Here is a 19,200-nt window from a genome sequence, read left to right as displayed (position 1 = left end):
TTGGCCTGTAGTTTTTCCGAGCTTTCCCTAACCCTATATTTCGGACATACTCTTCGGGATTATGTTGATTTAAATTTACGTTTCGGTTTATTTTTAATTTACCATGATTAGGACATCTGGCTGGGATTGACCGTCAAGCTTGTTGGATACATGAAGGAGACATCGGCAGTGGAGCTAATTTTAATTTTCCTATGATTCATATGAATTACGTACGGGTCGTCTTGTTCAATGCCAGGTAATTGATTTGAAACTGTGTTGTGGTTAGTGAAAGGGCGTTTCAATTCATTTAATAAATTTTTAAACTACCATAACCAAGTTTATGTTATAGTTAATCCAACTGAGATTATAGCTAAAAACTCTCTAAAACTAAAGTATCGAATGTGCCTCAGAAAACCTTTAGTGCTCCACATAACTTGAATCGGCAAACAATTACTCCGTTGAAGCTCTACAGGATGCCAAAGCTTTAATTATTTCATCGCAAATTTGAGATTTTTAGTACAACAAAAGTGCTCTATGGGCAAAATAAACTTTCCATGTGATAACAAGATTATGTTCTTTGACAAACACCAAATTGCCAATTCAATATTTTTGCTAACTGCTGGAAAGCAAAAAATGCGGGATATTCAGTTTACAGTAGATGACTCTGTACAAGAACTGGATAATCTAAAAGGAGCTTAAGGGATGGTATTTTCCCCTCACAGACTTCTGATTTTGTTTGCAGCTTAAAAAAAAATCACAATTGATTTTAATATTAGGAAACTATGGAAACAAAGGTATAACGAGTGACAACAGAAAGTGGGTTCACCCTGTAACTTTTTTGATATTTCATATAAAAATTTGAGCTTCGGACTATTTATACAAGACTTCAACAAAATATTAATATCGAAAAAGTTCTGGTTTGATCGGACGTCGCCTTAACTATTTAGTTTCATACGGTTAGACTGTATTTTTTAACATTTTTGGACTTAGCACATCATTTCACCTACGATAGGGTCATTTAGGAAATTTTAATGGTAATTCTTTTCCTTAAATCTTTTTATTAAGAATGGTATTGCAGTTATTGTGTTAAAGTAAATACTGAAAAACAAAAAAATGGTCCCGGAACAGAGCGATTCATGAAAATAACTGCTTTGTAATTGTTTATTTTTAAAGCAATTAAAAATTTGTTCCTTTAGAAAAATTTCAAATTAGTGCTATCGTAGATACAAAATGTCCTAAAATATATAAGGTGTCCCATTTAAAAATTACAAGTTAGGGTCGCTACCTGTCAAACTGGAAGAAACAGGAGATTAGAATTTTTCCAAAAAAAAATCACAATGCTATCCTATATAAGCGGTCCAAATTTCAAAATTGGGTGAATGCAAAAAAGCTGCAGCATTATCCCCGTTGCGTTGTCATCCGGTATACAGAAATTTCTATATTGAATGGGCTTTCCCAACAGTCGAGAAAAATGATCAAATAGCCGCATGTCAACTCAGAAAGGTAAAAAATTTCATAATGTAGATTTTTCACAAATTGAGAAGTTAATTGTAAATTTTCTAATATTTAAAACTTTAGTTTTATTCTCGATGACCGAAAAAGGGTATGAAGTACCGGAATTCTTTTGAGTATCCAAAACTACAACATCCAATATCTTTTCCCAGTTTTCAATAATTAAATGCGGAATTCTCCATATGATAATTAAAACCGACCTAAAATGCCTAAATTGCAACGCATAAATTCTGATGGAAATTGTCTATAACCAGCTGCGCTCTCCCTTCAGTTTTTTTTTCAATCTCACATAGTATGATAAATATTAGAAGTAAAAGATGTTCTATTGCCAGAACTGTGAAGTTTCGATAAGCTCCGAGTTTTAATTATTACTTTGACGACTAAAAGTAATGTAATATATGAGATTTTAAATACCTGAACTCATTTGTGCGGAAAAGTATGATTTGAAAGAGGTATAAAATAATTAAAATAAATTAAATTTATTTCAAATATGATTAATTTAAACCAAACAGTTCTCTGGGACTGCAAACTCGGAATGGTCTGAACGTAAGATGTCCGGTCCAAAAGTATCTTGGCCTCCACTTTGTGGACGCACCACAACTTGAGCACAGGGAAGGATGAAACATTTGGCCCTTGCGCCGCACCACGTACTTGGTACGAAGATAATCCAAGAAGCACCCCAACTAACACTTAAAAAAAGAAAAAATTGGAAAATATTACATAATTTCTCAACATAGTCTTCTTTACACTTTTCCCAGCGATGTTCTATAGCTCCTATATCTTGTTTATAGTAAGGAGATTCGAATGTATCAAATTAGTGTAGGCATGAGCCTCGGTCTCCACCTCTTCAGTATTGGCAAGTCTCTTTCCACCGAGCCAATTTTTCAAGTTGGGAAATGGAAAATAATCTGAGGGGGCTAAATCTGACGAATAGGGTGGGCGAGGAAAAAGTTCGAAACCAAGGTGACTGATTTTGGCCATCGCGATGACGGAAGAGTGGATTGATGCGTTGTCTTGATGAAACAAGTCTCCCTTTTTCGCCGAAATTCGGTCGCTTTTTCCTCATTTTTTTTTCGTTCAAATGCTGCAATAAATTTGTATAATATTCTCCATTTATTGTTTTTCCTTTAGAGAGGTAGTAAAAAAAAATTATTCCATGCGCATCCTAAAAAAATTGACGCAATCACCTTTCCTTTCGTCTCAGGTGTGAAATGATAAACCATCCATGGTTATCCATCGATTCAGGAACTCGGCTTTATCGCTGCGAAACTTTGTCCTTTAAACCTTCCCATATGCGCTGTTTTTGTTTAATTGTGACTAATCGCGGCACCTATTTTGCGCACAGCTTTCTCATATCCATTTTTTCGGTCAAAATGCGATACAAACAGTTTTGTGGATTTTCATCACAATTTCTGAAGTGATCACCTCGTTGGGCCGACCCTTGCGGAGCTCGTCTTGGCAGCTTAAACTCTGCCACTCAACATTTTACGGTTATTAACGAAGGAGTAGATTTCCCTAGAGTAGAATCTAACTCCGCTTTGATGTTGAGTGGACTAAGACTTTTCATATGAAAGTATTGAATTATGTATCGAATTTTTTCTATGTTCACAAAATCTTCAAAAGCGTTCACTAAAAACAGCTCCAAAACAAACACAAATCAACGTAGCACCCTCAAACTTTAGACACAAGCCCATATTACAAAGACCTGAGCATAAGGTCAAGTCTTTGTAATATGGGCAAATTTTCAATAAAAAAATCGCCATGTATATGTCAGGTCGGGTATTTCTGGGATTGTCCTCGTACTTCTACCCTAAACCACATTTGGTCCATCCATCGGACCGAACATCCTCAATATGTTTAAGTGCCTTTGATGCAGTCCGAACTGGTATTAACGCCTTAATAATGAATTCCTTTTGATCTTAATCTCCCTCCAGGGCACAAACATGAACCCAAGAAGAGGCAGAAGCGATAATGGCATCATCAATTGGGTATTCGACAATCACAATATTTTCAATAGCGTGCACCAATACCTTAAAGTTATTTTGGGAATATAGAAAATTGTCCGGAATATTATTACTATTATTTTCCGGTTGAGTTTCTTTCAACCATTCCACCAAGTCATCTGGATGAAAATAATTTCCGACATCTAGAAATTTTGAATACAAAGCGTTTCGCATCCAAAAGATCGATACTAAGATCTTCTCCGCGTTTATCAAAAAAATTTATGATCCTCGAAAAAAGAAGTTGCCGATAATTGCTTTTTAAACTATGAATAACACCCTAATCCGTAAGGTGTAATTTGGAATTTGTGCTTGATAGCAAGTCCAAATTTGTGCCATCTGGGTGTGCAGGGCAGTTGTCCGCTTATAATTCGATTCTTCGGTTTTTACAGTTCAGCTCAGCATCCTATTCCCGTAGCTAGTTTGCGGAAATCTGCGATGTCATCCATGCTTTTTTATTTTGGATTTGTAGTTTGGTGGAAACTATACAATATTCTTAAAACATGGAGGATTTATGGATTTTCCAATAAAGAGTATGTTCTTTTGTTTTTGTTCTTGTAAGATTTGGCATGACAAGCAAAATAATTCGTCCTTTGAAAAGCTTTTCACCTGCACACCTCCTTCCTTTGAATCTGAAGGTTCCGTCAGGGTCGGCTTGTAAAATAACCCAGTTTCATTGCTATTGACTATGTCCTCATTCTTGAAATACCTTCTATTTATTGACTACCTGTTTTGCAGCCAGTTTTTTACGACGTCCATATCAACGACAGAAGCTTCTCCAACAATTTTTCCACAATTAAAAATTCTTTTAAACCTCTCCACTCACCTCTTACTAAATTTATCTGGGTTCGATTGCAATAGGGCGTCACTAATAGCTACATTTTTACGCCTTTACTGTGAAAACCAATTTAAAACTCCCTGACCAAATGGAGAATTCGTCGTTTTTGCATTTTTTTTACATTTACCTTTAGGCTCCCTTCATTTTTACTTTTACATTCATTTTCTGGCGCTGAGAGGACGTCTAAAGGTTCCAAGTAATGCTCACCATTAATTTATTATGATTTTGGAAAATCCTCTGCATACTCGGTGAAATAGAGATTTTAGTTTGCCACAAAACGTTAAAATTCGTTTGATTCCAAAGTTAATACGTTTAATTTTATGTATATTATGTATTAATATGTTAATATAATGTGATATTGTTCTTGTATAAACTTTGTTATCTATTATGTATTTAGTACTTCTAAATATCCGCTATTGATCGAAAATATTTAGTTGTTCGTGTTATTCTTGGCAAACACCACATATGTACCCAGCAATGGAAATCTAATTCTGAGCCAACATTTTAAAGCATCGTTCGGATCAACGTTCAGGTAATGTTGTTTTATAAGTACTCATGGACCAAAAGAAAGAAAAATATTACTTCTCTTGCGTAACAACTAAATTTTCATTTTCGCTCTTCCAATAAGCATGAATATTCATACATTCGCCCTTAAAGATTAAGTGTAGTTTGTTCTTTGTTTGTTTGAATTGGCACACACAAATAACTATATAGAATGCGTAAAAAAGTAAATATTAAGAACCATCTAGCCTACTGTCTCTCTTAGAATCCTATCCAGGACCGGTAACAAATCCGTTTCCAGAAGTCTGCCTAAGGTAACTCATCCACAGAAAAACTTAATTGTTGCTGCCACTGAAGCATTTAATCCCAAAAAAGGTTTGAGTGCTTATCTCATGCCAGTTCGTTATCGTACTATAAAGATCCTTTTCATGCTGTTTGTTGCTTGATGTACACAGGGTGTAACATTTAACTTGAAATATTGCAATATCTCGAATAATAAGCGCTCTGCGAAAAAAATGTCCACTATGAAAGTTTAATTATTCCATGAGGGAAATACATTGATGCTAAAATTAGTGCCCCTCTGCCCCTCCTTGTGGGAGGATGAGGGGTAACTTTGATTTCTTAAATGGCATCCTCTACGGTTTATTGCAGATTCGAATTCTACGGCAAAAAACACGTAGAATTTTTCTGGAACATTTGTTTCGATACATGATAGACGGTGCTGTCATCAACGAAATTTCATTTTCCTTTCATTTGCGATTTACCAAAATGTTTGGTGAAATCCTCTTTAAAATCAATCTAAACAAAAACTTTTTGCAGTTTGTTTTTAAAGTGTTCAAAGTGATAGCTTTCAACTTCAATTCACTTATCAATTCGAACGAACCAACACGCATTTCGAACGAACGAACACAACTGAGAAAAGCATCTGCTGGAATTTCGGAACAAGCATTTCTGATACGCACAATCATATTGTCACGTATCATTGATACTTGTTTATAAGCTTTGTCTTTAAGATAACCTCGCAAAAAAAATCTGGCGAATTGAGTTCTGGCGATTTAGCAGGCCAGTTCACCGGATCAGCTCTATCAATCCAGCGATCATTGAATTTATGATTAAGGACTTCTCGTGCTACTACCGAATAGTGTGCTGGACAACCATTATGCTGAAACCACGTGTTCTGCCATACTTCTAAGCTCAAATCTTCAAGTAATGTTGGCAGTTTGTTTTCTAAAATGTCCCGGTACATTTCACCATTCAAATTGCTTTCAATTATGTGGGGACTGATAGGGATAAGGATTAATAAGTGCATTGAAGTTGAACGCTATTATTTGGAGCACTTACTTTAAAAACTGACTGCAAAAAGGTTTTGTTTGCATTGATTTAAAAGTAGATTTTACCAAACATTCCGATAAATCATAAGCGAAAGGAAAATTAAATTTCGTTGATTACAGGGCCATCCATCTTGAATTAAAAAAGTTTTTAGACAAATTCTACGGTTTTTTGCCGTAGAACTCGAATCTGCAATAAACAGAAGGAGATGTCACTTAAAAAATCGAAATTACCCCCCATCCCCCACAAGGAGGGACCGAGGGACACTATTTTTAGCATCAATGTATTTCCCTCGTGAAATAATTAAACTTTCATAATAGACATTTTTTTCGTAGAGCGCTTATTATTCGAAATATTACTATGGCTCAAGCTAAATGTTATACCATATATAAAAAAGAAAAAAAATCGGAAATTCTCAATGTTTAACATCATCTCTTGTAGAAATGTTGTGGATCACACAAATCCTTAAAGGCAAAACATTTCCTAATCTTTGCGTATTCTCACTCCACGGCCTCGCCTTTCAATTTTTGAGGGGTTCAAATTGTTATTCCAGTTTTTGCTTTAAATTCAAATCCCATTTCCAAATACTTATTTTAATTGTACCCAAGAATTAAGAATACTAAGGATGTCCGACCTATATTTCTTAGGCGTAGCCCCTTTCCCTGATCGAAGCTTCTGATATTGCACTCCGGATCTGAATTAATTTTCATATTAATTTTATTTTATTAAAAATTGAAAAAAAAACTAATAGAGTAATGTTCCCTGCATCTTTAATATCTCTATGAATAAGGGTGCTGAAAACTGCTGATGTAATCTAAAATATCTTCAAGCTGATTAAGGAACATCATTAAAAGTTGACTACCTGCAACTTAATTTTATTCACCAATATGTACAGAAAGAAAAATCTTTCTCTTGAAATCATCAAATTAGAAATCGATCTCAAATATTTACCCTCCCATAGTTTACTCATAAGATTCAAATTATTTAAGCTACTCCCAGATTCTCGAGAACATAAAATTCTTGTTCCCTAGATACGTAATAAAGATTGGCTCTATCCACTTCCCCTAGTCGTTGTTCAGCTTTCATGGAAGCTATTCCTGATAAAGCTCGCCGTATTTCGTAAAGTTGGACTTAACTCGGAGGGTCTTTTGAGATATCGAATATTTTGAGAAATTAGCGACCCACAAACGACAAGCTTGATAATCTTTCAGCAAACCCTAAAAACCTCTCAAAAACATAAAAATTTGAGATTCTTTGAAAAGCTGTAAAAAATTCTTTCGCGGCACCTTTGGCGATAGATATAATTTCTCTGTAAATTCTAGGCTCAAAAATAGGGAACCTATTTCACACCCTCCAATTTTCATAAAAATTGCCGGAACGAACTTATTAGGAAAAAAACTAAAAACAATATAATTTTTGGCCATCCTGTATTTTAAACAGGAAGCGAAAATTGACTCATATTCGTATAAACTTTTTTTTATCAACATTCTATCGCCTCCTTTGAAACCTCATAGTTCTTTTTTTCACGGATCTTCCAGTTTGTTACCTTGCCCTGTGTAGATAACGAATAAAGTCACTTAACATCAATGATCTAGAAGCGAAATGGATGTAGCATAAAAATACATCCAATAATTATTCATTCGTAATAACAATTTAATAAATTTGACCCACGAGCAACCATGTATTAGTGTCTCTATGGCGTCATTTTGTCGTCAGGGATAAGACAGAAAGGATCGTAATGGCGCCACTTCCACTGATTTTGCTGCCATACATTAATGTCTCATTTGCAGAAATGGTCCTCAAAACTGAAACTACCATGCTATATCCAGTTAATCAACATAACACTCAAAAATAATTTTTTTTTTTACACTTTAGACCATAAATTGACGAGCAATTCAACAGAAAAAATCGTTTTAATCTTCATTTGTTATATCAATATCAGTTGTACAATCAGTTTTCACTCTGAAATAGAAGTTAACTGTCTGGTTTTAAATTTCGTCCAAAGTGGTCCAAAATCGTGGCACTTGTTGTGTCTTTATTTATTTAATGACGTTATTACTGACTTCTATAACGGTTTCATTAAAACTCGCTCAGGATTCCAAAGGGTGCTCCATACGTTTTAAAATTGCCCCTTCTACCTTAGTAATTTCCAATTATTTGGGATCCATAAAACTATACCCACGTCCTCTATTTATTTTCCGCACCTGAACGTAGATTTCATTATCGATCTCTCATATTACACATTCTCTCACCTCCTCTGGCTCATTTTTCTTCGTTCCGGCTTCTCCTTTGCTGAATCTCCTAGTTTGCCATTCTTGTCAATTGTTTACCCTACTGAAATTTTCTTGTTAGGTACACATTGCTTTAGATTCTGACCTTCATATCTTATAAAATTTCCATATCTTTCTTGAGAGTGAAAATAGCTTACGATAACTGTAAATAACGCACTGAAAACTGGAAAAAACCTGGAAATCCCAACCGAAATCAGTGAGGAGAACTTAAAGTCCTGGAAAAGGAATTTGAAATTCTGTAGCAATGAGCGAAACTAAGAAGAGAATTGAAAGAGGGAAATTTTAGAATTCCTGAGAATGATTCCATGTTAAGTTCAATGACTTTGGGACAGAACAAACTTGGAAAAAATAATTTCATCATCAATCATCGCCATCAATCAAATGATTTTGCAAGATTATAATGCAGATGATTCTTCAGCAACTGGCTGCAACAGGGAATGAATTGAATATACAGAATCAAGATTCTGACTTGAACCATCTAGTTGTAATGGTTTATGCTGGTACGTGAAGAAGACCTGCTGAAGAAGATATTGGAAAGATGTGCATTTGGAAGGTTGAGCAATCCTAATCAAATATCAATAACGTAAGATATTCTTTCCTGATGGAACTTTTGGTGGTACCTCACGTGTTATTGATAGAGATCTTTAACACGGTTTCCCTACCATAAAGGGAACCACAACTAAGTTCAACTGTCGAATAAAGAGTTAGCTCCCCTTTTAAGAGATTTATAGTGATCAGTCATTTTCTCTAAACTGATACAAATCTCTATGTGCTTGTAGCAGGGAACTTATGTTGTAATTTATGTACTTATGCAGGAACTTATGTATTTGAATCTTGGTTAGAAACTCTAGATTATTGATATTCAAGAAACCTGAATTCTAATTGAAGTACTCTTACAGAATTTCACTGATTTAATATTCCCGAAGAATCCTATTCGGACAAAGATGGCAACTATTTGAGTGAATCTAAGTCTGAGTAAGTCTGAAGTGTTCCAGAGGATCCGCAAATTGATGAATATACAGAAAATCAAGAGAACTGAAATTTGAAGTTGTGCTAGAAAAGTTTGGCCGGACCCCAGAAAATCGGCTGCAAATGGTAATGAGCGACAAACAAACCCATTAGAACAGGTTAAGGATGGCGACACAAGAGACAGAAGAATTCGAGAGGTTCTAGAAATCCTTGAAGTTGGTATAAACACTGAACCATTTACAATGCCAAACCCAAAAGGAACCTCGATCTTATCTTTGATTGGTGGTCGAATATGAAAAAACTGGCTAGCCATATTTAGAAAAGAAAATATTCTTGACCAACGAAATCTCATAAAATGGAGCCAAGATCATCCCGTTGAAGCTTAGTAACAAATGCAATGGGAAAGCAGTTTTAGTGTTTACAAATCATTTACTAATTCGAATAATTTGTTTTTTTTCGAAATACTTAGCTCAAAAATCAAAAATAAATATATAGGTCTGTTTGCTCCATAAAACTATTCCCTTGAACAGGCAATATTCTGTCCATTAACACACATTCTTGTCCTAAATACGTGATACAATTCTTGCATAAAATATTTCTGAACTTTTTGGTGCAATAATTCAAGTACATACTTGAGAAATCAGCCCTTTCTCTCTGCGGTTAAGAAAGCAAGTTTAAATTTCACACTAAAAATTTGACCGATGGCCAATAGGTCCACTCTGAAACTTCAGACCGAGTTTACACATGAGGACATCATTTAAGATTAAGACCTTCTTTTATCACTATAAATTTTAGATATCAACTTCCCGAATACAAAAATAGAATTCAAATAAAAATTTGATCTTCTAGTTTTATAGTTTAAAGGTAAAATCAATAGTATCACTGCAAACTCTCATTTATAGCGATGCAACTAAAATGAAAGTCCAGTTACCATCTTTGTTCGGTATTATTCCAACTCCAAGTAGTTGAGAAGTCGTCTCTAATTCCAGTGAACTATTTTTTTTCTCGAATTAAATGTTGTGAAAACAATTTAAAATTTCAACATTTTTAGGCCATTTTTGAGGCTATTGAAGTAAATGTAAGTTAAAAACACGACTACGAATTACAAAACTTAGTATATAATCAAGGGAATCTCATGTCTCAGAAAGTAATAGAAATATCAGGGTATTGTGGAAAAATGTTCACCTCAACCTCTTCCCCTCCACCTCAGCTTGAAATGTTCACTCTAAGTTTTGAAATTTACTAGCAAGTTAATAAAATTTTTAAACATATTATTATCTAGTGGTTCTGGGTGTTAACAAAGAAATTTTTGGAACCAGCAGGGCGACTTTTTGAGAAATTCGCTACATAAAGTAGTCGCAGAGTCGTTTGTAATTGAAACGAATTTTCCTTTTTTAATAAATAGTGGTAAAAGCAGTTTTCATAACGTTAAAATTTCGACATTTAAGGTCAATTTTTGAAATTCATGAGGGTACATGGTCTTAAAAATGCAGTTACAGTCGGAAATTTAACATAAAAAGACGAATTATATAGAGTATTTCTGAATAGATGGTAAACATTTTAATGGGTAATTCTTGAGTCAAATTTAAGATGAAAAGGTCACATAAAGATATGTCCAAAAATACTTTATCTTCGATCTAAAGTGTGTTAAAAAACACTGTTTTCAATTACTTGTTTATTTTTTATCTAAACTTGCTGAAAATCTGTACATATCATACGTCTAGTGTTTCCTACACACGGAAATTTTCGGATTTGATTTCATATACGGGGTGATACGGATTGATGGGTCTTGAGCTTTCATTTACCACATTTTTTTTGTTAATATTTTCGTTCTTTTAGACAAATTGTTGAAATACGCATTGAATTTTCTCACTTTTCAATCTCTTGCGAAATTTCGCCAATTTTGGCCAACTTCACTAAGTGTTACATTATTATTCCAAATTGACTGATGTGAATACTCTCGGTTATTATCGCGAATATTACCTAAACCATAGATTTAAGCGAAATTTTGCAAGAGATTGAAAAGTGAGAAAACAATGCGTATTTCTGAAATGTATCTAAAAGAATCAAAGTATTAACAGAAAAAAAATGTGATAAATGAGAAAGCAAGACTGTTGGATTTGGGAGATAATAAGAGGTGCAACTTAGAATGAAATAACTTTATTATCTAAAAATTAGAGAGGACCAAGAATCGTGTACGTCTTGTGGATGACAAATCTTTAGACTACTCTTATGTATAGAACTAACTCTAAGAAGAAAAATATACGATCATAACTGCCAAGGTGTGCATTTCTGTCGAGTTCCCCAAATTAATAGTTTATTGGTACCTATATGTGAAATCAATCCGCTTGTCTTTAGACGCCGCTATAAAAACTGTTTATTATTAATTTGGATGACTTATGGTTGAGTATAGGATTCCAACAAAGACCCTTCAATCCGGATCACCCCGTATATGAAATCAAAGTTCGAAAATTTCCGTTTATAGGAAACACTCGGCATATGACACGTATAAATTTTCAGTAAGTTTCGATAAAAAATAAAAAGGTAATTAAAAAAAAGTGTTTTTTAACACCCTGTAGAACCAAGACGAAGCATTTTTGGACATGTTTTTATATGAACTTTTCGTCTTAAAATTGGCTCAGGATTCACCCATTAAAATTTTTACCATCTATTCAGAAACACTCTGTATATCAAGAGGCCTTTATACCTCGGAAGGCGGATGAGTGGAAATATCGCAGCCTCGTTGAAATTTACAAAAAAGCGCGCCCCCCCCCCCCCCCCCACCCCCCGCCCGCTTTTCTTCCATTCGAGCCTCCACTGCAGCAGTCCAGTGGTTCTGCAAAGGAAAAAAAAATGTTTGAAACTGGCAGGGCGACTTTTTGAGAAATCCACCGCAAAACCAACACGGACCATCCCACCACCCAAAAAAAAGTAGAACAGACCGGCAAAAGTCGATATACATAAACCATTGCCCTGATTTACCTGTTCGTCGATTTCACTTTCATATATTGTCCGATGTAAGCGACCCAGCGGTAAAAAGAAAGAAGGCGAACCACTAGTCGAACATCCAAAGAGAGGCCATCGTCATTTAGACGGCCAAGGTTTTTACCTGGTCGATGGTATACGAACGAACCATGGTAAAACGCTCTCAACCATGTCGTAGCCATATCGTGTCAAAGTGAACGTGATTTTGTGCGAAATTCGAGCTCATTCGTTTGTTAATTATGTGATCGCAGTCGTCTTTTTCAAACAAGGAAACCAATCGGATAAACAACTGTTGAATAAGGACAAGAAGTGAAACTTCATTTGACTGTAGACTGACCAGGAGTGCCTTGCTCTTGGACTCGGCTTATGGGGTTATTTCACTCTCGCGTGCTTCTAATACTTTATTACACCTTTACAGGGATTCATATGGTGACTGAGATTTTTTAAAGGTAAGAAGTTGGTTTCGAATTGGGTCGACGGAAAATGGTACCGTTTCATTTACTTTCACTAGAAGGTTGGGTTGATTAGGTGGTTCGTAGGCGAGATGTAAAAGGTTTAAAGTCGATAACAATAGCTTAAGTCTGAGATTAATTTAAATATGTTAACATAGTAATTTGCAATACGCGCAACCCACGGCTTATTGTCTTAAATAATTTGAAATTGCTTTGATTTTTTAAATTTGTTCCCTCCATTAATGTTTAAAACAATTGGAAATTTAATTTAAAATTAAAACAACGATGAAGCAAATTAATGAATTCATAGACGACTAATACAAATATGTGCTAACACAGGGTCTCCGTTCCTGGAGCTCAACCATGGAGATCTCGTTAACCACAAGGGATACGAGGTCGATTAAATAAAAATAATGCTGCTCAGCGCTAACTACGAACTTTAAGAATATGAAGTTTTAAAGTTTAAAAAACTCCGATGATTTTCGGAGATATTTAAAAAAAAATTTAATTTTGGAAAAAAGTTCCTTAGCTTATTTGACGAGATAATTTAAAATAATTGACACTTCATCATTGCAACTTGCATCTTTTTCCCTTCTACAACGTAGCGAAGTCCTGTTTGATATCCTATTTTTCGATTTTCGGTAACCATCCCCAACTTTGTTTTTTCTTATAGGCACCATCTTGGATTTTCACATTTTTGAATTCAACTTTTCCTTGATTTCAATGATATATCATACGTTACGATTCCGTTTTGCACTTCAATGCAAAAATCAAAAAATCTACTTTTGCAAAGAATATTTTGGAAATATTGTAACATCCATATTTTCGTTTAATAGAGACATTTTGGGCAGTTTGACTAAATTCACTTAATGTCACCTACAGTTACAAAATTATTATAAATGTATTAACAAAATGCTTTTTCAAGTGAAAAAAAAACAAGATGTGTTAGAAATTTATCACTTTTCGCATCGAAATATGCAAGTTAACAACCAGTTCAAAATTATTTTCTATTTCTTCAAAAAGATTTAACCAAATTTGATGCATTCTCTAAGCCTAAAAGACCTGTTCATAGACCAAATGGGAACGAAATGAAAATTTTACGAACGGTGAATAGAATGAAAGAATTGAATTTTCCATTAGATTCAAGATAATCTTTCTACTTCCACAAGAGTAATAGCAAAAGAAATTAACGTATTTCATCAGGCAGTGTGAAAAGTCCTGGAATAACAAGAATATCGCCCGTTAAAAACTCATATCACTCACATTTTATATCCAAGAGGTACAGAATGGACAGAAAGGAGTTCACATTTTTCCCTCTAACGCCCGGCTTCATTAACCGATTTCAGTTTTCTTGATACAATTTCATAGAAAATTGAATTCCGTTTGCAATGATGTGCCACACTATGGGGGTGCCATTTGGAATATCAAAGTGCGGGTAGCTGGGGATGAGGGGGCAACTGATACAATTCTCTCTAATGGCAAATTTAACTTCCCCTAGACATCCAAATAGACGTTTTTTGTGTTATTTTAAATTTTCCTCCCACTCAAAAGATTTCGGGTGGTTCGTTTTGAAATGAACGTCCTGTAGGTACGTTGGCCGGCGCGTTCATCAGATCTTGCCTAATTGTATGAATGTGTGTGATAAAAATGTATTTTTTGTTATTTGCAAGGCATTATTTGCAAAAATAGGATTTTACCACTAAACTGCAAAATAAAATTCAAATTGGGTCCATTCTGTACATTCAAAAATTGCGTTTTGGCTTTTTTTTATTAAGTATAATAGACACGGGGAAAGATATTTTTCACTGATGAATGAGGCACAAAGCTACAGGGGTAAAAAAAAATACGTAAATTTTTTTTGGGAATCAAATATAATGATAAACTCATTATTATAACGCATTCATTACAAATACATATTGCAACGGTCTGCGATAATATCAATGTTTTACCGAATTTCCTACAAATCATATAGGATGTACAAAATCTAATTTAGTATCTATAGCTAATTAATATAGGCGATTAAACAGAATCAAACACTGAAAATAATATCAGAATTAACAACATAATGCGCGTTTTCATTGGAAGGCATAGAAACTAGAATAGGAGGGTTGGAGTGAAAATTGGGCATTGTGATCGTAAAATTGCAAATTATAAGATTTATTATTCACTCATGCAAGTTTGCTATTTTGGGGGCACCCGTGAGCACCCGTGATGCTATTCGCCAAGTTTTTAAAGAGTAACTTTCCATTCTCCGATTCTCTCTTCTTCGAATTATGAAACTTGTGGAATTTTTGATTCGATATTAACTTCAAAGTTTACTTTCAATGCACTATTACATGTATGCTCTATTACATTCGTATTTGGGCAATTTCCAATCCATTGCACCAGTTCCATGTCCCGTCAAAAAACTTTTTTGCGAATTTCCTTTCACTTTTCAATCGACCCTTTTTTGACCCCTCCTTCCCCTCGCCAAGGCAACCCGTCCTCTTGATGAAGGAAAGTATCCTGCCCTATTCAATATTAGGAAGTTAATCCAAGAAGTTACAAAAACACTGTGACGTCCCACCCTAGGAAGCAGTATACATACTTCTAGGAAGTGATGTGAGGACTGAAGCGCAACGGAGAAGAGAAACGGAAAGAAAAAAGACAAAAAGAAAAAAGTGAAAAAAGACAGAAAGAGTGCTGATGCTACCTCTCCATGGGAATAAGATTATTCTGTTTTATTGATTTGATTGGAGCGCTGTTTCTGTCGCCTTTCCCTAGTTGTATGCATGTTGCTCTTTCGCTAACAGGGTTACTATTTCCCCATTAAATTTTAGCGTTTGACAAGTGTGTTTTTCACCATTCTGCAGATACTGTGGAAAAGAGCAGCTATCAGGAAATCTCGCGCGCCTTTGAATACAGAAACGACAAAAACGAAAAGATGAAAGGGCAGAAATCTAAAATTCTTTTACAGAAAAGAAGATTTTTTTACTAAAACAGCGTAATTTTGGAAACCGTGCAAACATGGTAGAGGCTTCCCAATTGAACTCCAAAAACGTAAACTTTTTCGTAATTTAATAGAGAGATTTAGAAGGGATGTGGGCATAAGCAGAGGTGGGGAAGAGGTACTATACCCTGTAGAATTATGAGTATTTTAGTAGGGATTAAGTATGTGTATTGTCTTTAATTAATCATTACGGGACAATTTTCAATTGTCTACTAATTCAATCAGAATTTGCATTGCATAAGCGAATCAGTATGCATTGTTCATAGTTATTAAATTTTATTATTCATGGAAAATTTACCAGTAATCAGTAGGGTACTATAAAAAATTACTCCACAATTATAACAATAGATGGGACATAAAAACAAACATATTTTCCTCAGTTTGCTATGGCTATTGATTAATTTTCGCCTTTAAATAGAAAATATATTTATTGCTAGATTATTAGTTGTTCAAATGACAAAACATCATGGTGAAACTTCGATTCTGTGAATAACCCCCCTTCTAGCCCTTTATTATAGTCAGGCAATGGGGAGGATGTGGCATAATTTTAACAAAAAAAGATGTTTTCCATGTCGGCAAAATTACTCACATAATTAGGCACATATTTATACTCGAAAAATTACATGTCTATTCATTCAAGACTTATTCCCATTCCATTCATTCATGCCCATTTAAGACCAACAATTTACCTCGCATAACTAAAGCTATTTTATTCTGGCATTTGAAAAATCACAAGGAAATGGATAATAAGTACTGTTTAACTGTTCAATGATAATAACTCAGAAGTTGGCGGGTATTTCTTGTTTGAGTGTTACAGAACAGAAACAGATACCCGTTAGATTAGATGCTGTATGACTTGAGTATCAATTGCATCTAAAGCAATTTATCACTGAGGAGCTGCTATACTAATGGTTTTAGATTGGTTCAATTCGCCATTTATTTCGTTACAGCTTATCGGTTGATTGATAGCTGAAAATACGCGTCAGAATAGTTTTTTTTGCATGGTTTTCAAATACGATTAGAAGTCTATATTATCGACCTTATTAAAAATGGTAGGACCAGTGTGTTAAGGACTCTAGGTTATTGTTTTGTGTTCAGTTTGCTTAGTTAATTTATTCGACTTCCAGCCCCTAAGTTACGCCCATGTATATCGGTGTTTACTTGGAGGATTCCATGTGAGGGCCAGGCAACCGTACCCATCAGGCCAAAGCGAAGGGTTCTTTATGGCTGGGAAATACGCTACTTCTTAATAGAAGCTCTCTAAATTGGACTATTGCCGTGATCTCTAATTCAGCTTGTCTGCAGTACTCCAATAAAAATGATATAGATGTTCACCCGATGGTTGCGATTTGTGATATTAGGCACCCTCATAGCCTATAGCGTCTCTTGGTGGTGATACGCCTCTGCTTGGAACTCTTCAGCTTTAGTACATAAGAGGCGAGCGAAGTGGTTTGGGGGCTCTTTTTTTCGGTCCTCGCTCTAAGCATGTAAACGCAAGCTTAGGTGGCAATCCGCCCATCTAAGGGAAATCCCGATTAATGCTTAGGTCATTATACAGGGTGACTCCAAAATTGGAGTTATCCTTTCACCAGCGAATAGGACTTCAAAAAATAAGATATTTTTTCCTTTGGCACTTTTTCGAAATATCAACATCTACGGAGATACGGGGTGTCCAAGTTTTATTTAAAAAATTAAAATGTATTAATAATTGCCAAACCACTTGAGATAATTAAACAAAATTTTGTAGGTGTCAATAGCTACGTGGGAGGGAAATTCTTCATTAAATAAAATTATTTTTGGGTTCACCAGTGGCGCGCGTATAAAAAAGTTGGTTAATATTTTTGAAAAAAAATGGTATGCCACTGATTTTTCTAAAAATAAAAATGATGATTGAATTCCTTGTTCAATTATAAAAAGAAAAGCTCTTTTATTATTTTTTGATACGACGCACCGTTTTCGAGTAAAAAAAATCAGAACCATTTTAATGAGCACCTAAAATTAAATGCTGTTTTAATTTAAAATTTCATATTATTTAACCTTTGATCAAAGGCCCTCATTGATGCGTAGAACAAAATGGGGTTCATTTTGAACACGTTATTTAAGTTAAATTAAATTTTGATTTGCATATTTTTTAAAAGTAAGTTCAGTTGTTATTTAGTTTAGCCAAAACTCAAAAATTGTTTAAACTTGTTTTCTGGTAAAAATCATCGAAGTGATAGTTCCAATGCAATTTGACTATCACTAATACCTACAAAATTTTGTTTAATTATCTCAAGTGGTTTAGCAACTATTAATAAATTTTAATTTTTTAAATAAAACTTTGACACCCCGTATCTCCGTTGATGATGATATTTCGAAAAAGCGCCAAAAGGAGAAAAAATTTATTTTTTTGAAGTTCTGGCTGGTGAAAGGATAACTCCAACTTTGAAATCACCCTATGTTATAATTTATTATTGAGATAAGTGAAAAATTAATACAGTCCACTTTCGTAAACCAAATTGTTGTTTTCGTGGTTTCGTTTCTGGAAGGAACCTTTACACACTGATACCTAAACTTACTTAAATCCTTAGCAAAGTTATCTAAATATTGTGCTGGGCGAAAAATCTTTCTCGCATCATGCATTTGGTGACTTAAATCGTCTAGTCTAGGCTTCATATTATAATTAAAAAAAATTCTCATTATAGACAAACTTAACTTATGTAAGCATTCGGCTGAAATTCTCAATATTTGGAAACTGTGACGACTTCTATGCATATTATTAATTAGGTTAGAACTATATGTAAGCACCGCTTCAATAAGAAGCAACTTCCGCTTAAATTATTCATTGCAAGTGAATGTTTAAGCCATCCATTAACATTATCAATTTACTTCTTTGTCCCCTAATGATGTGATACATCTTATGCAATAATTATTATCTAATCGATCAATGACATTTCTCTGGAAATGTTCCTTAAGTTATTTTTTTGTTGAGACACAGCAGTTTTCTGCACAAAAATAGATGACCTACAATAGTCACGTAACCTAAGCGACAATAGAATTAACTAGAGTTCATCTGTGAGAGTAGGTACTGTGTTTTATTTTTAGGTTTCAGATTGATAAATACGTTAAATATAAAAATGTAAATAGATGAGCCGACTATAGTATTCTGTATATGGCATACAGGTTTAGATTACATCTTGCATATTTTAAAATTAAAAAAAAAAATACTGGGGACTCCGTTTATACAGTACTCTCTAGGGAGCAAAAACAGGATACTCTATAACTGGAGGTACGCTATAAAATAAATCATATTTTTATATGTTACGCATGTTACCCACATACGCCTTTATTTATCTAAAAGTCCGAACAAATCTAA

At 34.4% G+C, this 19,200-nt stretch overlaps 1 protein-coding gene across 1 annotated transcript in view; it reads left to right on the top strand.

The window, feature by feature from the left end:
- The first annotated feature begins 12,428 nt into the window (after positions 1 to 12,428).
- The window catches only part of fdl (fused lobes), a 91,776-nt gene continuing 85,004 nt past the window's right edge, over positions 12,429 to 19,200 (top strand). The window contains exon 1 of the mRNA XM_066403429.1: positions 12,429 to 12,853. The gene's annotated coding sequence lies outside the window, so the exon portion shown is untranslated. The remainder of the gene's footprint in view (positions 12,854 to 19,200) is intronic.

The sequence above is a fragment of the Euwallacea similis genome, chromosome 29 (assembly GCF_039881205.1).
Source record: "Euwallacea similis isolate ESF13 chromosome 29, ESF131.1, whole genome shotgun sequence".
Classification (NCBI taxonomy): domain Eukaryota; kingdom Metazoa; phylum Arthropoda; class Insecta; order Coleoptera; family Curculionidae; genus Euwallacea; species Euwallacea similis.
The sequence above is the reverse complement of the archived record's forward strand: the minus strand, read 5'-3'. Positions and strand labels throughout refer to the sequence as shown.